At 44.3% G+C, this 22,086-nt stretch overlaps 1 protein-coding gene across 4 annotated transcripts in view; it reads right to left on the bottom strand.

Moving 5' to 3' along the window:
- The window catches only part of RASSF3 (Ras association domain family member 3), a 173,136-nt gene that overhangs the window by 43,777 nt on the left and 107,273 nt on the right, over positions 1–22,086 (bottom strand). The window contains exon 2 of one of the 4 annotated variants that reach the window (XM_043548424.1): positions 18,231–18,621. The exons of the other annotated variants lie outside the window; for them this stretch is intronic. The gene's annotated coding sequence lies outside the window, so the exon portion shown is untranslated. The remainder of the gene's footprint in view (positions 1–18,230; positions 18,622–22,086) is intronic. 4 annotated transcript variants of the gene reach the window in all.

Consider the following 22,086-nt stretch of genomic DNA (forward strand, 5'->3'; position numbering starts at 1 on the left):
AGCAGCAGTGCAGAAGTAAGGATGGTAATACTGCAACCCCTCCTAAAATAACTGTGACCCCCCCCCCAACTCCCTTTTGGAGTCAGGACCCCAATTTAAGAAATGCTGGTCTCCCCCATGAAATCTGAATAGTATAGGGTAAAAGCACACAAGACTTGATTTCATGGGGAGAGACCAGATTTCATGGTCCGGGATGCTTTTATCATAGCTGTGAATTTGGTAGGGCCCTAACTATATACATAAAAAAGAGGAAAGAGTCCAGGTTAACAGATTACTTTCAAGTGAAGATTCCCCTGCAAAATATGCAACATATTCAGTGGAAAGGGAGCCCACAGAAGGACAAAGATGCCACAAAACAACCAACATTAATTTTAGCATCTTCGTGGATAATTGCCAGGACAATTCAAAGAAGTTTCTGGGGAAGAGAGATTGTCAAGTTCTCAAAGAAAGCCTACATGTTCAAAATGACAGCCCAGCACACATCTTCACTTAAGGCATCTCCCCTTTCAATCTCAGAGCCAGATGTGAAAGTAATACATTTGGCTTTAATTATGACAGGGCAATAGAAATTTGCAATCCTGTAAGCCTCTGCAACATGAGAATGAATTTATTTCACCAGGACAAAATGAGAAGAAGCTTGTTTGCAGTCTTCAAAGAGCACAAAGATTCAGATTTCCTAAAATCTACCATTAAAAACAGGCAAATGTCAGTAACTCTCCAATACAGACTAAATAGTCTCTCTTTCTACAGGAACACTGGAAAAGAAGCTAGGTAATGTTATCTTCTGATTTAAACAAAACGGGGAAATTCTGCACAAAAGTTAAGCCAGGGGCATAAAATGACCTTATCCCAATGGAAAAAAAATCAAAGAGGAGGAAATTTCAGAAGAGAAAAAAACCAAATGCTGTCACCTTCCTAGCTACAGCGATGGCTAAAAGAAAGGCCACTTTCAGGGGCGAGAGCGGGGAGGAGAGAGAGAGAGAGAGAGAGAGCAAGCGCGTGTATAGACAGGTCACCTAGTCAAGAGTTCAACACTGCAGTCAGGTCTCAGGGAAGCACTAGTGATCTATGTGGAAGCTTAACAACAGAGTAGGACACCATCCTAAACAAATGAAAAATTATTGCGTGGAAACCAACAGGTAGTTCCCAATGGTGGTGTGATGACTGTACAACTTATGAATTCTGATTGCTATAATGAAGTTGTTATGAAATTGCTGGATCATGGAATCCGACGGTGCTGATAAGGCTGTAAGCATGATCCTCCCAGAGGAAGTACAAAGGAGGGGTTGGCAGAACTCATCCACCACCTATTCACGTAGAAGCACCTGGGGACAATGGGTTAACACATGCCTGGGAGAAGCTACTTCCTCCTATTTGTCTGCAGGGAGCTGCCTTTCAGACAGTTGAAAATTCTCAAAACACCAGACAATGAAACCAAGCTGTTGATGCTAGCCTTTACAAATCACAGAGACTGGGTGCATTGAGGAGAAGCCTCAGAATTTTGGGCAGGATGGAAAGAGCCACGCATGCTTTCATAACTGGGGGCGGGGGAGAAGGAGTTTAGCTGCAGGACCAACCAAGGTCGGAATAAGCAAGTTGCCCTAGGGAGAGAGGCTCCATTGTTCAGAAGTCAAGCTATTAGCAGCAGCAGGAGGTTCCTGACACACGCAGAGAACCCTGACCCCAGTACAAGAATGTTCAGAGTGGTGAGGAAACCAAAGCAGGGAAGTGTGTGTAGGGGGGTTTTTCATTTGTTTTTTTTTTTTAAACTAGATCTGTATATTTTTCATTTTATAAAAAGGCAAGAAGTGGTTGTTTTTAGACTCCTATGTAAGGTCTCTCTGCATACATTTTATGTGTTTCACCTATCACACGCTCCTAAAGAGGTAAACTGTGGACCCACAGCCTGCACATGGCCAGTGTTTTGTGAGAGGGTGTGCTTAAGCTACAGGGGACTCCAGGATGTCAGTAGCTGTCTAGGGGTGGGACAGCTGGATCACAAGGTCTCAGCTCTCTGGAGACAGTGCTAGATTGAGGATCAGCACCCTGAGAGTGTGCTTGGTGTCCCTAAGAAAGGGACACTGCCTGCATTCTGTTCATATTGTGGAGTCTTAAAGCAGATGGTTCCCTCACCGCAGTCTGGTGAGTGCCCAAGAGGGGTCGGGCATTTGATGAGATCTTTGAGAAATGTTTCTTATGGAAGTGAGGACCAAACCTGGCCTCTGAGGTAACTAGAGGCTAATCCCTCATTAGACACACATTGCAGGATGCGAAATGCTGATGGAGGTCAGTTTTCTTTTAGCGGCAATCCTTATAGTAACCCCAGTGAGAGAAAATAGTCCAGATTCTATAATCAACTATTGCATTTTCTTCTTTTTTGGATAAAATAAATAGAACTTTGTCCAAAAACCCTTATTACACATGTGCACAACAGCCAGAACAATAGATAAAGCTGTTCTGGATGCTGGTAGAGGCAAACAACTAACTTGTACAATGGACAAATTAATTTGATGGTGCTAGGACTTTTCCATTAGGCCTGCAAAAATAAAAATCAAGCCAACCTTCACTTGGTCCTTTTAACCTTTTTGCAATGCCTTCCCCAGTAGAGGGAGTAGAGGAGAAACCTGCTTGAAGTACCCTGGGAATGAGAATTCAGCTTGGGTGAAAGCCAGAGGGCCCCACCACCTGTTGCATCTTGCAGCAAAGATCTATTTTAAAACAGACTATTCCGGAGACAGAATAGGACACATCATTCCTCTGACAGTGCTCTCATGGAAGATACAGAGAATTCTGCTTTGAGTTGTAGGGAATACATTTCCTCATCCTCTTAGCCAGTGGATTGGACTGAGGTGGAAATGTGACTTACAGGTCTGGTAGCCAAAGGCAAACAAATCTGTAGAAATGAAAACTGCACATCTCTAACCTGCCTTGTTTGCTTTAACATTGAACTCTGTCCACACAGGCAGCAATGCAACTGAGCTGCCATGAGTCAGCCTCACTCAAGGTGAGCCCTAGGAAAAAGGTTGGGGTATCTGGCACAGTTGTCAGCATGACCGAGAAATAGCGTATTTAGACTCAGGCACTACTGGAGTCGTACTAGCTAGAGCACGGGTTCTCAAACTGGAGGTTCTGACCCCTCAGAGGATCACGACCCCACTTTGCCTCCAGCATTTCTAATAGTGTTAAATATAAAAAAAATGTGGTTTTTAATTTATGGGGAGGTGCGGGGTTGCACTCAGAGGCTTGGTGTGTGAAAGGGGTCACCAGTACAAAAGTTTGAGAACCACTGAATTAGAGACAACTGCAGTATCACCAACCCCAAGACTTCAGAAACCAAGAATCAGGACCCCCCCCCCCCGCCCCCCAAATCACAAGATTAGCCTAAAAATCATTATTCTTTAAAAAGTTAAATCATGATCTTTAGTCTGAGTTTTGAACTCCCCGGCCTACTCCAATCGTGTGTGTGTGACAAGTACAGTATTGCTAGCTCTTGCTTATTTATTGCAGGTCTAAGAAGATCTTGGCCCCTCTCAAAATAATGCAAAGAGCTCTTGCCTTTCCAAAATTTTGGAGCAGGTGCCTGCAGGTCCCACTCCCTAGTTCTCACTCTCCGAGGCTGTGGCAGCCACCTGTCCCCATAGCTGCCAAAGTCTGTGCAGCTCCACATATGGCATTTCTTAACAGCGTGAAAAAGTCACTAATCTCACCACCACTGCTTGAGTGGGACATTAGAGACTCTCACGGACGAGGAAAATCACACATGAAGCTGCACAAAACTTCACTGCCCTCAAAGTCAGTTGTTACTGCCACCTCCTTCCCCCAAAATACTCAATTAGTGCTCCCTAGATTTTTGTGGACCCTACTTCTGCCCCAGATCTTGCTGCTTGTCTGCAGGAAGCCCTCAGTCAGGACTGGAGGGATGCAGAGGAAAACAATGGAATACCAACTCCCACCTACATCCCTTTGATGGACAGGATCCTGGGAAAGCCTTTTTTTCGGTATCAGGGGATTCGCACACCCATAAACAGGCTCTCTCAGAGAGAATCCCCAGCCTTTAGAGCTCAGCTGGTTAAGTATGGGAACTGGCTGTGCCAGCCCAGCGAGAGAGAAGGGGTCCTTCCTCTGATGCTGATGACAGCAGAACCCCACTGGATGCGTGGATTGGGGGGATAGGACAGTAATCTCCTTGGACCTGAGCCAGACACTCGCCCTCAGAAGCCTGCAGAGGGGAGAGGGGACTCAAGACCAGACCCCCATCACACAGACTTCCAAGGCAAGGGGGGAGCAGAAGCAGTTTGGGAGATGGGGCAGTGTGGAGCTGATGGAATTGAGGGGTGGGGGGGGGGGGGGAGAAGCAAATGGCTGCAGGGCCCAGCAAAGGCTCAGGGCAGCAGGTTCCTGCCAGGGAGCCCAGACTGGGGAGGGAAAGAGCCAGGAAGCAGGTACCTGTCAGGGCCAAGGAGTGGCCAAGACTGACAGGAGGGATCAGGGAAGCAGAAACTCTGAAGCAGGGAGTAGGTATGGCTGAGGTGGCGGGAGGGGATGGAATTAAGGGTCTGAGTTGCAGGTACTTGCCCAGGCCAGGTCTGTGGAAGGAAAAAAAAAGGATCAGGGAAGCATAGCTCTAAGGAGAAGATAACAGAGTGGGTTGGGGAAGGGGCTTTGTAGTAAGTACCTGCTGGATAGTAGCGAGAGCTGCAACTAGGTGGGAAGGGGTGGGAAAAAAGTGGGTGGAGGAGCACGAGGAGTTCAAGAGATCTGAGACCAATCATAGGGGAGGTTAGGTGGCAGGGAATCGGATACCTGGTGGAGCCAGAGACAGGGACAGTAGGTGGCTGCTGGAACAGGAAGAGAGAAATCAGGTAGCTACTGTAAGTGGGAGGGAAAGGAGGGCAGCCACCTGCTGCCTTATCAAGTAAGGCCAGGAGCTCTTCAAGCCATCGCACAAGAGCGTGGGGAATCATGTGATGGCGATACATTTGTGAGAACTGGCAATACTGCAATTATGTCAAACAAAACTGTTTTCAAGTAAAGTAATGCCATAAGAAAAGGGGGCCCCATGGACTCCAGATCCAGGCGAGGGAGCTTTCTGGAGAAGAGGAATCTTAAAAAGATTCCCATTGGACTGTGCTGTAAATTTGGATAATCCAAGATATTATCCCAGGAGCAAGTGTTTTTCTTTAGCCCAGCCTCTTGGTTTGCTGTGCAGAGTAGGAGAAGTCCTGGAAACCCACTTCACAACCTCCAGCTGTTTGGAATTCAAAAGATTTCTCAATAGAAGGCTCTGCCTTTGCTTGGAGGCTTCCCTGGTGTTGTGCAGTCTGGATTAGCTGAAGCTTGTCCTTTGATTTCCCACCAATAGCCATGCCTCTTTGGACAGGCCTGAGGCATTCTCAGATTGCACAGAAGGAGCCGGCTATAGTGGCTGCAAAACACTGCAACTTCTTTTCTTTGGAGTTGCTGCTTATGCTGTGAAAAGAGTACTGGCAGGGTGGGGAAAGAGACACATCTGACTAAACTAGACAGATTACCAAAAGGGCAGAAGCTTCCTCTGCTGCTTTGCTCTAGCGAGAGGTAGGAAGAAAACTGGAGGCAGAAAAAGCAAGAGAGCTTTGTTTGACCAGAGGGAGCCAAGACTTGAAAGAATATTGGTTCTCACTTGGCCTGACTAATAAAGGAGGCGCTACCCATCTATCTGGATTGGTGGGCACCAGGGCACAGAAATTAAGCTCTTATTCATATATAGTTGTCATAGAGTTAAGGATCTGGAATTGCACATTAAAGGGGAAATGAAAAGTAGATCTCCTCCAATGTTTGCACACATTAACTGAATTCTAATGTTCTCTAAAACCTGCATCAGGGAGAATCCATCACTCAGACATCACACCCAACCAACCAAACCATTCGGAATGCATATAGCCATTCATATTCTCCAACTGGAGGTTGCCAAGTGTCACCGACTTGAACTCTATGTGTGTAAATTAAAGGTCAAAAGGAAGATTGCTCCTACTGTCGTATTCAAGCAGCATTTCCATTATTAAACTTGTTTTGACTTCATTGTTTTAAAAAGTGCCTAATAGCTAGAGACTTCTTAGCACTGTAAATATGTTTGTTAAAAAACAAGTTACACAGAGTTTTAAATTAGACGTCTACAGGCCTCAAATATTGTTTGTTACACTCAAATTACCTTTAATTTAAATACAAAATTTATCAGCTCACTAGGTCAGAATGCAGAGAAGGCTTTTTTGGAATTTGAACAAGCAACCTGGGACCTAATTTTCAAGGGTGCCACGCACATGAGCTCTCACGGACTTCTGCTGAACTTGTGGTGCTCATAAAATGATCAGGTTCATTTAAACACCAAAAATCTTTCACCTTTTCCCACAGGAAGAAAAATAACAAAAATATAGTATCTGCTTAAACAATTGTAATACGATTACAAGTGTCAAGAATTTTAAAGCTAAGACTTAAAGTCTTTTAACATTTAAAATCACAGAATGCTTGTGACAGGGTGCCCACAAAATTGAAAACAAAGCCTCAGCCTTGTTTAGACCTTTATTATGGTCTTAACATTACACTCTTTCATGCAGCATATTAAGCCAAGGGGTATTTCATGCAATTGATCAGCTTTGGTAATAAGACTATGTTCCCCATGTAAAACGAAGATTGGGGTTTGTGGGTGGGAAAAAGAAATTTAGTTAGATCAGAGACTTTCCTAGTCTTATTTAAATACTATATTGCTGCTTTATGGTGTATTAACTACAAAAAGAAAAAAACATATATACAGTATTTGAAGCCTGGGAACGAGAAATACTCATGCTTCCCCTCACAGCTCCCTAAGGTTGTTACGTTCCTCATGGGAAGAGCAAATGAAAATGTGTATTAAACATGTGAAATTCATATAATCAATTTGATACTGGGAACATATGTAGTGTCATGTGCACGGTCAGGCTCAGATCGAAAATCATCATTTTGCAATGGGTTGCAGGATATCCAGCAGTTACAAAGGATTCCCAGTAGCCCCGCGTTCATGTTGAAAATGGTAAGAGTAGCATGGGAAGAAAGAAATATCACATCCCCTGCTCTGGATACTGATAAGTAGTCCCTGTCATGTGATTTCTGTCCATGGCTCAGAAATACACTTTTAAAGAACAAATTTTGTTGATTTTTTGTAACACCAGATTGCACCAAATGGCGAGTTTTCAGGTTAGTTGTGTGTTTTAAAAGAGTTCTCAAGAACGATATCTTAGTCCCCTACAGAGACTTCATCCCTTCTCTCTCTGCAAGTAGCAAAAACATTCTGTTCCCTTCCCTTTTCACAGCAAACATGTTAATGAGATAAGAGGAAGAAGAGGTCAAATCTGTTCTCATAACAAAGAAATGCCAAGGTGTGCTTCACAGCCCTGGTCTACACTAGGACTTTAGGTCGAATTTAGCAGCGTTAAATCGATGTAAACCTGCACCTGTCCACACGATGAAGCCCTTTATTTCGACTTAAAGGGCTCTTAAAATTGATTTCCGTATTCCACCCCTGACAAGTGGATTAGCGCTTAAATCGGCCTTGCCGGGTCGAATTTGGGGTACTGTGGACACAATTCGACGGTATTGGCCTCCGGGAGCTACCCCAGAGTGCTCCACTGTGACCGCTCTGGACAGCACTCTCAACTCAGATGCACTGGCCAGGTAGACCGGAAAAGAACTGCGAACTTTTGAATCTCATTTCCTGTTTGGCCAGCATGGCAAGCTGCAGGTGACCATGCAGAGCTCATCGGCAGATGGGAGCATGATGGAGTCCCAGAATCGCGAAAGAGCTCCAGCATGGACTGAACGGAAGGTACGGGATCTGATCGCTGTATGGGGAGAGGAATCCGTGCTATCAGAACTCCGTTCCAGTTTTCGAAATGCCAAAACCTTTGTCAAAATCTCCCAGGGCATGAAGGACAGAGGCCATAACAGGGATCCGAAGCAGTGCCGCGTGAAACTTAAGGAGCTGAGGCAAGCCTACCAGAAAACCAGAGGGGCGAACGGCCGCTCCGGGTCAGAGCCCCAAACATGCTGCTTCTATGATGAACTGCATGCCATTTTAGGGGGTTCAGCCACCACTACCCCAGCCGTGTTGCTTTACTCCTTCAATGGAGATGGAGGCAACACGGAAGCAGGTTTTGGGGACGAAGAAGCAGAAGCAGAAGCAGATGATGATGGTGTTGTAGATAGCTCACAGCAAGCAAGCAGAGAAACCGGTTTTCCCGACAGCCAGGAACTGTTTCTCACCCTGGACCTGAAGCCAGTACCCCCCGAACCCACCCAAGGCTGCCTCCTGGACCCGGCAGGCGGAGAAGGGACCTCCGGTGAGTGTACCTTTTAAAATACTATACATGGTTTAAAAGCAAACATGTGAAAGGATTAATTTGCCTGGCATTCGCGGCTCTCCTGGTTGTACTCCCAAAGCCTTTGCAAAAGGTTTCTGGGGAGGGCAACCTTATTGCGTCCTTCATGGTAGGACACTTTACCACTCCAGGCCAGTAACACGTACTCGGGAATCATTGTACAACAAAGCATTGCAGTGTATGTTTGCTGGCATTCAAACAACATCCATTCTTTATCTCTCTGTGTTATCCTCAGGAGAGTGAGATATCATTCATGGTCACCTGGTTGAAATAGGGTGCTTTACTTCAGGGGACACTCAGAGGAGCCCGTTCCTGCTGGGCTGTTTGCCTATGGCTGAACAGAAATGTTCCCCGCTGTTAGCCACAGGGAGTGGGGAGGGTTGAGGGGGTAGCCACGCGGTGGGGGGAGGCAAAATGCGACCTTGTAACGAAAGCACATGTGCTATGTATGTAATGTTAACAGCAAGGTTTACCCTGAAAGAGTGTAGCCACTGTTTTATAAAATGTGTCTTTTTAAATACCGCTGTCCCTTTTTTTTTCTCCACCAGCTGCATGTGTTTCAATGATCACAGGATCTTCTCCTTCCCAGAGGCTAGTGAAGATTAGAAAGAAAAAAAAAACGCACTCGTGATGAAATGTTCTCTGAGCTCATGCTGTCCTCCCACACTGACAGAGCACAGACGAATGCGTGGAGGCAAATAATGTCAGAGCGCAGGAAAGCACAAAATGACCGGGAGGAGAGGTGGCGGGCTGAAGAGAGTAAGTGGCGGGCTGAAGAGAGGGCTGAAGCTCGAATGTGGTGGCAGCGTGATGAGAGGAGGCAGGATTCAATGCTGAGGCTGCTGGAGGACCAAACCAGTATGCTCCAATGTATGGTTGAGCTGCAGCAAAGGCAGCTGGAGCACAGACTGCCACTACAGCCCCTGTGTAACCAACCGCCCTCCTCCCCAAGTTCCATAGCCTCCACACCCAGACGCCCAAGAACGCGGTGGGGGGGCCACTGGCCAACCAGCCACTCCGCCACAGAGGATTGTCCAAAAAAAAAAGAAGGCTGTCATTCAATAAATTTTAAAGTTGTAAACTTTTAAAGTGCTGTGTGGCATTTTCCTTCCCTCCTCCACCACCCCTCCTGGGCTACCTTGGTAGTCATCCTCCTATTTGTGTGATGAATGAATAAAGAATGCATGAATGTGAAGCAACAATGACTTTATTGCCTCTGCAAGTGGTGATCGAAGGGAGGAGGGGAGAGTGGTTAGCTTACAGGGAAGTAGAGTGAACCAAGGGGCGGGGGGTTTCATCAAGGAGAAACAAACAGAACTTTCACACCGTAGCCTGGCCAGTCAAGAAACTGGTTTTCAAAGCTTCTCTGATGCGTACCGCGCCCTCCTGTGCTCTTCTAACCGCCCTGGTGTCTGGCTGCGCGTAACCAGCAGCCAGGCGATTTGCCTCAACCTCCCACCCCGCCATAAACGTCTCCCCCTTACTCTCACAGATATTGTGGAGCACACAGCAAGCAGTAATAACAGTGGGAATACTGGTTTCGCTGAGGTCTAAGCGAGTCAGTAAACTGCGCCAGCGTGCCTTTAAACGTCCAAATGCACATTCTACCACCATTCTGCACTTGCTCAGCCTGTAGTTGAACAGCTCCTGACTACTGTCCAGGCTGCCTGTGTACGGCTTCATGAGCCACGGCATTAAGGGGTAGGCTGGGTCCCCAAGGATACATATAGGCATTTCAACGTCCCCAACAGTTATTTTCTGGTCTGGGAATAAAGTCCCTTCCTGCAGCTTTTGAAACAGACCAGAGTTCCTGAAGATGCGAGCGTCATGTACCTTTCCCGGCCATCCCACGTTGATGTTGGTGAAACGTCCCTTGTGATCCACCAGAGCTTGCAGCACTATTGAAAAGTACCCCTTGTGGTTTATGTACTCGGCGGCTTGGTGCTCCGGTGCCAAGATAGGGATATGGGTTCCGTCTATGGCTCCACCACAGTTAGGGAATCCCATTGCAGCAAAGCCATCCACTATGACCTGCACATTTCCCAGGGTCACTACCCTTGATATCAGCAGATCTTTGATTGCGTGGGCTACTTGCATCACAGCAGCCCCAACAGTAGATTTGCCCACTCCAAATTGATTCCCAACTGACCGGTAGCTGTCTGGCGTTGCAAGCTTCCACAGGGCTATCGCCACTCGCTTCTCAACTGTGAGGGCTGCTCTCATCTTGGTATTCATGCGCTTCAGGGCAGGGGAAAGCAAGTCACAAAGTTCCATGAAAGTGCCCTTACGCATGCGAATGTTTCGCAGCCACTGGGAATCGTCCCAGACCTGCAACACTATGCGGTCCCACCAGTCTGTGCTTGTTTCCCGAGCCCAGAATCGGCGTTCCACAGCATGAACCTGCCCCATTAGCACCATGATGCCTGCATTGGCAGGGCCCATGCTTTGAGAGAAATCTGTGTCCAGGTCCTGATCACTCACGTGACCGCGCTGACATCGCCTCCTCGCCCGGTATCGCTCTGCCAGGTTCCGGTGCTGCATATACTGCTGGATAATGCGTGTGGTGTTTAATGTGCTCCTAATTGCCAAAGTGAGCTGAGCGGCCTCCATGCTTGCCTTGGTATGGCATCCGCACAGAAAAAAGGTGCGGAATGATTGTCTGCCGTTGCTCTGACGGAGGGAGGGGCGACTGACGACACGGCTTACAGGGTTGGCTTCAGGGAGCTAAAATCAACAAAGGGGGTGGCTTTACATCAAGGAGTGTTTCAGGCAGGACTTCACGGAGGGTTCCAATAAGAAATGGTGCACCTAAGTTATTGTTCTTATTGGAACAAGGAGGTTAGTCCGGCCTCTGATTGATACATGGCTAGATTTACCTCGCTGCACCTTCTCTGTGAGTGAATGATGTGACCTAGAGAAATGAGTCCCCTAGACAGGGGAGGGGGGGGAAGCAAATGAGTACAAAACAAATCTGGTCTATTTCTTGTTTTGATCCACTCCATCTATCTTTTACATCTTTGGCTGGCAGCAGACGGTGCAGAAGGACTGCATGCCATCCACATCTCATGGCTGCTCGGCAGAAGATGGTACAGTACGACTGCTAGCCATCCTCATCTCTTGCCTGCCCGGCAGAAGATGGTACAATACGACTGCTAGCCATCGTCATCTCTTGCCTGCCCGGCAGAAGATGGTACAGTACGACTGCTAGCAATCCGTACCGCCTGCCTGCTCACCATAAGATGGTTCAATAGGATTGAATGCACGACTAAAGAGAATGACCTGGTCAAGTCACTCCAAATTTAGTCCCTGCGCCCATGTCTGCCCAGGCGCTCCCGGCCGTGGCCAGGAGCACCTCGGACATGAAGATGACGGCTACCAGTCGTATTGCACCGTCTGCTGCCACAAGGCAATGGGTTGCTGCTACTGTGTAGCAATGCAGTACCACGTCTGCCAGCACCCAGGAGACATACGGTGACGGTTACCTGAGCGGGCTCCATGCTTGCCGTGGTATGGCGTCTGCACAGATAACTCAGGAAAAAAGGCGCGAAACGATTGTCTGCCCTTGCTTTCACGGAGGGAGGGAGGGAACGGGGGCCTGACGATATGTACCCAGAACCACCCGCGACAATGTTTTAGCCCCATCAGGCATTGGGATCTCAACCCAGAATTCCAATGGGCAGCGGAGACTGCGGGAACTGTGGGATAGCTACCCACAGTGCAACACTCCGGAAGTCGACGCTTGCCTCGGTACTGTGGAAGCACTGCGCCGAGTTAATTCACTTAATGCACTTAGAGCATTTTCTGTGGGGACACACACACTCGAATATATAAAACCGATTTCTAAAAAACTGACTTCTATAAATTCGACCTAATTCCATAGTGTAGACATACCCACATAGAACTACTCTGCCTGGTAAAAAGCCCTCTAGGTTCCTGCCAGAAGTTCCATTTTTCCCCTACACACAGATTTTAACAAACTATTGTCATTCTTTTTTAATATTAAAGGTCAGTAAATTCAGAACTCCAGAAAATTCGTTAGAAGCCTGCCACACTGTTTGCATCCGGGAGCCATTACTATGCTACAGTGTCCATCAGGAAACATCTCCAATATTGTACAAAACATTTATCATGGGGGAAGAGGAAGAGAGAAGACATAGAACAATACTGAGGAATGGGTGCAACAGTCAGTTCCAAGAGGGAGAAGACAAGTTTAATATTGGGATGCCTGCTTAAAAATGAAAACTATGTCCTTCAGAGTTTGTAACTCTTAGATGCACATTTTGTCTTCCCCTTTACTCCACTAACTATTCCTTCCTATGGCAGGACATCCTGAAGGCTCTCCATCTGCTCCGTCTTTGGGTGAAGAATAATGCTTCATACTCTAAAGCCTAAAAAGGCTAAACAGAAAGCTTTCTGGCCAAATAAAGAGTAGCACTTGAGAGGGAGTCCTGTACAGCCTCTGTCTGGAAAAGCAGATATTGAAATTCAAGATCTTTTTAGGGGGGGAAAGAAGACCAAGTATGTGGCATTGGAAAGTGATCCTCTGCACTCCAATAAACTTATGGAATTTTAGGGAGGGTGGGGAATTGTCAGACCATTCCTCACTTTTCAAAGACATTTACAGACTTCACCTCATATTTTTATGAGTTGTAAAGTGGAATGACTGCTCCTAATAAGAATAAAATAATTGAAAAGGCTATTAGGTCTGTCTACAATAAGAATTGGCAATACAGCAGTTAACTGTGTGAATATGCAAAACAAGAAGCTTACTGTGCACTAGACCAGTGGTTTTCAAACTGCAGGTCGTGACCCAGTACTGGGTCACGGAATGTAAGGCACTGGGTTGCAGCGGCTCTGGTCAGCATCGCCGACTGGGCCGTTAAAAGTCCCATCAGTGGTGCTGGCTGGCTAAGGCAGGCTAGTCCCTACCTCTTCCGACACCGCGCTGTGCCCCGGAAGCGGCCAGCAGCAGGTCTGGCTCCTAGGCTGGGGGGCCACGGGGCTCCACGCACTGCCCCTGCCCCGAGCACCAGCTCTGCACTCCCACTGGCCAGAAACCAGCCAATGGGAGCCGGGGGGAGGGAGGAGAGAGCGGTGCCTTCGGGTGAGAGCCGCGCAGAGCTGCTTGCAACCCTCCGCCTAGGAGCCGGACCTTCTGCTGGCCGCTTCCAGGACACAGCACGGTCCATGTTGCCAGGACAGGCAGGAAGCCTGCCTTAGCACCCCCGCTGCACCACTGACCGGAAGACACCCGAGGTAACCCTGTGCCCCAACCCCCTGCCCAAGCCCTAAGCCCCCCCAAACCTGGAGCCCCTTCCTGTACCCCAAACCCCTCATTCCCAGTTCCGCCCCAGAGCCTGCACCCAGAGCCCTAACCCCTCCTGTACCCCCACTCCCTGCCCCAGCCCTGAGCCCCCGCAACTCAGAGCCCCCTCCTGCACCCCAACCCTTCATACCCAGCCCAGAGCCTGCACCCCCAGCCCAGAGCCCTGACTCCCTCCTGCACCCCCAACCCCTTGCCCCAGCCCAGAGCCCCCCCCGACATCCTGAACCCCTCATTCCCAGTCCCATCCCGCAGCCCTCACCCCAACCCTCTGCCCCAGACCTGAGCTCCTCCCACACCCCAAACCCTCATCCGCAGCTCTGTTGGGTCATGGGCATCAACAATTTTCTTCAACTGGGTCATTCATCAGAAAAAAAGTTTGAAAACCACTGCACGAGACTTCCAGTATCAGTGAGAGTGCACTGATATAGGGCAGTTTGTCCTAAAGACCTGAATGGTGTTTGCATTGTGCAGACAGAGAGAGTGAGCGCTTGGGACTTTCAAGACAAATATTTTTTAAACATTATTTTAATTGACTACATTTAGTACAGATTATGTTTATTCTTGATACTATTTTACTAAAATAAAAATATTTGTGAAGTCTTATCCCTCGCAGCCCCTCAAATTATAATTTAAAGGGTAAGTGCACAGCAAAACACAAACACAAAAATAGCAGTTCCTTTTGCTCATTGGCTATATTATTTTTTTCCTCCAGAGACAATATAAAAGGAAAGAGTTCACCTGAATTGTGAGTAATGCACAGTCAACACACAACACTACTAAATGAAAAAACAGAAATAGCTTCTCCGTAAAAGGAAAAAAAGAGCAATAACTGAAAAACCAAAGGTTTCCAGAAGGAGAAAAAGCAAGGAGAATTGTAACTACACACCCTCTGTAGCGGGGGAGAGACAGATTACTTAGACATATAACTGTGATAGTGTGGGCATTTTCTAAGTAGATCTGTGTATTCTCTTGCACAGAATAAAAATCTCAGGAGATAAGCACTTCAGACTGCGTAAAAGACTTGGACGCTTTCCCAGAATTCAGAAGGTCATAAGCAGAGAATCTAAAAAACTAAAAAGGGTGACAGAATGGACCAGCTTCCACTCAGTGCTCCACGATTGTTTGCCTGGCCCAAAATAAAATGATGCACTTTTCTACATCAACGCAGCGACAAAGAAAAGTGTGCATGTGTCTGTTAAAAGCGGCAATATTTCAGACTTCAATCACCTGCTCACTTCCACACTATTTCCTGGCTTATATGTTTGGTCTCAAACAAGATATTTGTAGGAGTACAGCCTGAGCATGCTGAAGACCTCCTCTTTCTCAAGCAGCTTGGTTCCAGCTTTAACCAATCATTGTCTGATAAAAGGAGCAACTACAATTACCCAAATACTCACGTTTACCAATACAATTGCTTAACAAAGGTCTGTTGTAAAGTGGAATTAATAATTTCTAAAAAGCAATTACACTGTAATGTTTTATGACCTCTTAAGGAAACACAGCCATGAAAGAGGCCTAAAAAGATATGCACAAATATCGAAGGTGGAAGTGATGGCACCAACTTCAAAGCCAGTCCAACAGATATCTCAACAAGTACAGCCTCCCACACACACCCCCAAAACACGTGCAGGGAAAAGATGACAAAAAATAATAAACTGACCTGCTCTTCCCTGACTTGTCTGCACAGCACAGAGCCAATCACTCAGCAAGGCGAAGACACAAGGCTTTAAGCATTCAAATAAGCAGAACCACACTGCATTTTATAAACATCAAGACATTTAAACCCATTTCACAGATCCACCTCCTCTGCTTACCTTATTTATCCCAAGTAAGGTGTTGCTAACAACGAATCTCATCCTGCAAGTTGTTGAGACCAGACATAAGTAGAGACTTATATCAGTAAAACTATGTTGGATTTTCCACATCCCTGAGCGATGACGTTATACCAACCTAACCCCTGGTGTAGACAGCGCTATGTTAACGGGAGGGCTTCTCCGGTTGACACAGCTACTGCTTCTCAGGGAAGTAGAGTACGTATGCCAATGGGAGAAGCCCTCCCCCTCCCATCAGTGTTCATAGCGTCTTCACTAATGCTACAGTGGTGCAGCTGCAGTGCTGCGAGTGTAGACAAGCCCTTGGTGAAGTCAATTAAGAGATGAAGGCTCTAAGCCTCTCATCATTATTGGGTCGCTTGTTACCAACCTGCAGGTTTTGGGTATTTTTACATAGGCCTACTAGAGTCAGTTTCAGAGACTTGTCAGGGCAAAAAGGGAAGTGGGGGAAGGAGGCAAACACAAAACAAAAAACTTTTCTCCTCTGCAGTTGCTGTTTAAATGTTATCAAGGTAGAAACTAGCTTTAATCCTCATAAAAGAGCAGATCATTTTACACTTTATAAAATTAAGCTATTCCAGATATGGTATTGGTTCAAACTAAACCATTCTCCACGATCCTGGTCATGAGCAGTGCCTTACTCAACTGAGTCTTGTCCTATTTTTTGTCTTCTCCCTTTCAAGAGAAGGGCTGACATTAATAGTTCTGACCTTGATAAAAAAAAAAAAAAAAAAATACATAGACAAATTGGTCAGTATTTTCCCTGAAATATATTGGGCAAAACAAAACAAAAATTGTTTCACTCCAACATATCGAAATTTTTGATTTTACAATTAAATAATAATGTTCAATGCAATACAAAATGAAAATGTTTTGGTTTTCTCCAACATTTGCTTCCCTGGTCCAATGGGGGGAAAAAAGGGGAAGAGAGAGATGGTGGGGAGCAAGGGAAGAGATACCAAAAAAGAAAATTAAACAGCTTTTTTTCCCCATTAATTTGTTTGAAACCTTTAAAAAACTCAAAGGAAATGAACATTTTTTCCACAAGTTTTAATTTCCTTCCATAAATAAATAAATAATATATATATTATTTTTTTTGGTCAAAATATTTTCTTATGGGTCTGAAGCAGGATTAATGTGTTTGACTTCCATTGTGCTTTGAAAGTAGTAAAAGAGTACACGCTTAGATCTAGTTAATGCAAATCACTTAACAGTCCATTTTTATGCAGATTAACAAATAAAGAGGACAAAACAAATTACACTGGTGGCACACTAACATCTTTGGATACAAATCTAAATTAATCAGTTGTGACTGTAGTAACTTCTACATCAGCCTATTAGCAACTAATGTACTGTACCAATTAATCCAATACTCTCTTACAGGGCTTGAAAAAAATGTAACCAACACCAGCTACCAATGAAGATTAAGCCTATTGGCCATAGTGAAAGATACTTCTGCTCTATATCCTTACAGAGCAACAGCAGAATGAAACTGAACTGAGAATTTTGTCGGTTTAATTGTTGAATTCACAGAATTCTAAAAAAAACCAGCAGTAAACATTGAGATCACTTAGGTCAGTTGTCTCTACAGTAGGGTAGGTAGCAGAGTTATCCATCTTCACCCTTGGGAAGACAGCACTGTTTTTCAAGCCTTACTTTATCACTTTATAACTTGACTAAGGCACAAATCTATGAATGCAATAATAATTACAGACAGATGGCTTCAGATGTTAACATTTTGTTATGTGAAACTACAATGATGTAATATGCAGTCCTTTCAACACTTATGCAACATTTTCTCCACCCATCTCCCGCTACCTCCCGTCCCCCCAAAAAACCCACCACCACCTGCAGGGTTTTAAAAGTAAATCAAAGACTTTAGCACTAAATGTTTATTAGCAAATACGTTATTGAAATAGAAATTTTGAAATATGTTTGAATAACTACAGTATCCAAGTCAGGCAAAGAGTGCAAGATGTAGTTTCTGATTTGGCAGGACTTTTTTTTTTTTTTTTTTTTAAAAAACAATGTGTTACTAAGTTGAAGCCACTCTTTCATTGTTCCCTAAATGAAAAACCAAAATGGCTTCTAAAATCTTGCATCTAACATATATTTAAGGACTACAATTAGATTGCAATTTTGAAGCCACAGAAGAAAGACTTATAAAAGATAAATATAGAATAAAGCAATTTTTTTGTATCATGAAGTAGCAAGTATAAGTTAGATTTAGGTTATTATGGTCCTGCTCAGCATATAACTAGTATTCTTGTCTTATATGTATACAATTTTTTCCAGTTTAGTTAATCCTAATGTCTAATCAATGAAATACAGGAAGAAGAGCAAAAATAAATTAATAATATTCATGGGACAAGTGACAATGCCACCTTATGGTTATCTGTAACATTACTGCGAAACATTAAATGAAGAAGCTTGTCTAAGTGCATGTCTTGACTGCAGAGTTTACTGGAGTTACCTGCACTGAAGTTACTCTTCTCAAACTAGCCTAGTTTGAGTGAGAGCAGTCACACTGCAAAGTAACACAAGCTACTGTGTCCACACTGGGGCTGTACTCACTCACTGCACAATTAAGTCAAAGCCTTAAAACAATTAAGAGATCAGTTATAATTAACATTACATTTCCAAACTAAGAAAATACTCTTGAATGCACCAAAGCTTTGTACTTACCAGATTTCTGATGCTGTAATATCACCATCCATCACTCATCACCATCTCTCCCCCCATCTCCTAGTACACACTGTAGCATGGATCTCTGTTCCATCCTCATTATCCTTTGTCTGCTGCTTTTGACTTTGTTGATCATCTCCTTTGTTGACATCTTCACTGAGTTTTTTCTCTTGCCTCTCTCACTCTGCCTTCAGCATCTCTCTTGGTGGTTCCTCCTTTCTCACAGTATCTGCGGGCAACCCTTAGGCTCGGTCCTTGGCCTTCTCCCCTTTTCACTTTACAGTCTCTCTTTGGACAACGTTAATCACACACAGCTTCAACTATTGTCTCCACAACCCTCTGTCTGGTTTTAGATTGTGAGCTGCTTCGGGCAGAGACCACTCCTCCCTTTCTGTTTGGAAAGCATCCAGCACATCATCATCATCATCTAGTATGTGTGAGCACTACCAGAAATGATGACTGCAAGGAAATACAGCTATGTCTTCTCTTTTGTTTGCTTCACACAACTCAACATTCCATTACTGGGCCAATCGTGAGAAAGGACAACTTCTATTCCATTTTGTGATAGTGCTTTGATGTTGATAAGTGAGACAAGGCTAAAACTAATCACTCTACTAGAGCCCCCAATTTAAATTTGAAACCAAGGATAGAGTATGAGCGCATTAAACATAGCCCCTATGGAGCTATTTTGAGCTGTAATTACAAAGAGAAAAAAAGTCTTTCCAGGTCTCCCATCAACTTTGTTTAAGAAAAATCACTAGGCTCTCTGTTGCACTTCTGGTAACTAGATACCATGCTATTTTCATGGAACGTGTTATTTTATCATCTTATTCTTGAGCCAAGAGTGGGGAGCATATATTTATTTCTTCATTAAAAACAAATATGCTTTGAAGAATTTTTTTAATCAGTTGTGAGTTTTAAAGTTCAGAACTTGATATTACATTTGGAAACCACTTTGATGTTTCACTTCATACAACAATCAGCCTTTCAACACAGTATAAACAATCATGTTTCCCCATCTTGAGATAAGACTTGTATCATGTGAGCTTGTAACTGCATCAAAAGCAGCTGCCAACTTAGACAGAATATATCAACCCTACACTTATCACAAAACACCAGCCACCAAATTCCTCTGGTATTCCTACTGTAAAATACTGCATCATTCAATGGACTAGACAGATGTGTGCTGAAAACAGAAGAAGCTACTAAAAAGATGCTAACAAAGGCATTTCATAATCTTCATTCCACTAGAGCTCTTTATATCACAGTCAGCCCTCTAATGTTTATTTTAAGACATGGCATGCTGCTTTCTATGCTTGTGAGCAGCAATGGAACAACAACATCAGAGACACCTGACCAACTAAAACGCCTCTTCCAATCCTTTAATTAAAGCTCTTAGATAAACCTGTCATTATAGTTGTAGAAGTGGCAGAACAATTTGCAAGATGGCACACGGAAAGATGATGTAAGTGCTTTCCTAGAACTCAACTCAATAGATGCTGCAGTGTTGAACAGGAGAATTTTGTGCTCACTTTTTGCAATTAAGTCATGCAGTAATAGCAGTTAAGAATAAACCAAATGTTTTCCCATGGGAACAAGCCAGCAAAAAGCACTGACAACAGATTTCACCGCTATTGAACATTATTATAAACAGCTCACAAATTCACCCATTGATTTTGGAGAAAGCTATCCAGGAAGTATTGTGACAAAACACAGGACTAATATCTTATGATTCTTATGTGTTTTTGGAAGGAAAGTATTCACAGGCAGTATTGTATTACCAGATCTGCCGTGTGGTCAATTCGATCTCTTACAGCTGGGCTGTAATGGAGTTTCCAAACAGTAACAGTTTCATAGTCAAGCTCTTTCTAGCCCACATTTTTGAGAGGCTGAGAATCAATAACTCTTTCTCTCAGTATTTATAATATGTCCATCATTTCGTCTATGTTGCTATTAATGCACATTTTATCATGGCTTATTGGTTTATTAAGCTCTAGGGAAATTCCTTTTAGGGTATGCTGCATTAGCAGCTACCTGGGTCATGTCACATCTAATTACTATCTACATACAAGTATTGTTTTCCCCAAATATTAAACCATTTGTCCAGATGATCTCTTGCACCTTGTGACCAAGCTCAAGAGTGTGCTAGCCCAGTCTGGGAGCCAGTTTGCCTGGATTTAAAATGCCATTGAACAACCATCATATTAAATAAAAAAATACCTTTAAATATATTAGCTGTCTGAATTTAAGTCACAAGAGCCAGAGAATTCAGAATTAAGACAAATAAGTCCAGGCTGAGGTCCTAGACCCATATCTAACTCATGCCACCATAGCAAAATCAAAATGCACAATGCCATGAACTAGCACGGGAGCATTCATACTGTGTTTTTACCTTTGATAACATTCTTTACTGAGATTGGTCTGTAGAACAATGCTGTAGTTACTGTTGGATCATATTACAGAAGTTCTGTATTAAAACCACAAATGAGTTTGATTCCCCATAGTTTAAATTCCAGGGTATTACTAATTAAGAGGTCTCTTGGTTTTTGGTACTGTTTCTCTCCCTCTGTGTGTGAAACTTGCAAGCTGCTAATTGTGTTAGTACATTCTAAGACAGAGTCTGTTCTCAAAGCAATTCACAGAGACTCAAAGCAATACTCTAACAACAGAAACAGCACCCAGAGACTCCCCGCCCTTTTGTTGTATTAACAATTGTGATTGAAATAGAGATAGAGGATGTATGTGGATGGATGCTTGGTGTGGATAATAACTGAATGATCAGGGAGGTGCCAGCCTAAGAATCCAGTGTCCATCGGCTGAAGAAGGCGTCAAGTGGAAATAACCAGAGGACCCCCGGAGGGCAGACTGGAATCCACCCAACAGCCTCAAGAATGGGAGAACCAAAGAACAAGATAACATCTAGGAGCTGTCAGGAATGTGCTATCTGCTGATTGATTCAGCAACAGCATGATGAAGCAATTCCCACAGACTGGCATAGGAAGAAATTCCTATAAAAATAGAGTCTAAAAAGTCAGAACTTTGGGGTCTGATTCTGCAAACCAACTTCCAGGAGCATCAGATGAGGATCTGACAAGGCCCTGCTCCCTCCTCATGTCCAGGCCACCTGGCCAGTGGCTTGGCATGAGCAACTCTAAGGCTGGTAACTATGATAACAACTTTGCAGAACGTACGTGTGTGTGTGTGTGTGTGTGTGTGTGTGTGTGTGTGAATAAATATGAGATTGAATGGAATGTTATAGCTGTAACTAACTGCTTACTATGATTCTTTCTGTATTCACAATAAATGTGGTATTTTGCCTTTTTCCCTTTAATAAGATCCTGCTGGTTTTCATTTTATTGGTACAACATTACAGCCATATAAAACTATGGGTACTGTAAAAATGAACTATTTTTCCACTTTCTTTACTTCTTTATATTTGAATTAGGACCTGAACATTAGGTAGTTTTAACTCCCACAGACCTTTATTTATTTATTTTTAATGGTAAAATACCTCTTTCATAATAACGGATGAAAGAACATTCAGCCAATCAGATCACACGATTGGCTGAACATCCTAATACTGTTTTTCAAATTTTATAAAAACAAATTTCCCAGGCCGAGAACATGTCAGACAAGTAAAAGCCCAGAGCAAATCTTTACAGCAGAGATACAGAATCTCTATAGAAGGTGTTTATAACAGAATTGCAGATAAACCTGACATGTAGCAACACAAACTGGGCTCAGACTGAAATCAGAAGTGGATAGTGATTTTGCTCCCACACCTTAATGAGCATATCAGAAGTTCTCCATCCTGCATCTCGAAAACAGAGGCCTTGAGGAAGGAGCAGACAGTGGA

The sequence above is a fragment of the Chelonia mydas genome, chromosome 1 (assembly GCF_015237465.2).
Source record: "Chelonia mydas isolate rCheMyd1 chromosome 1, rCheMyd1.pri.v2, whole genome shotgun sequence".
In the NCBI taxonomy this organism is placed as follows: Eukaryota; Metazoa; Chordata; order Testudines; family Cheloniidae; genus Chelonia; species Chelonia mydas.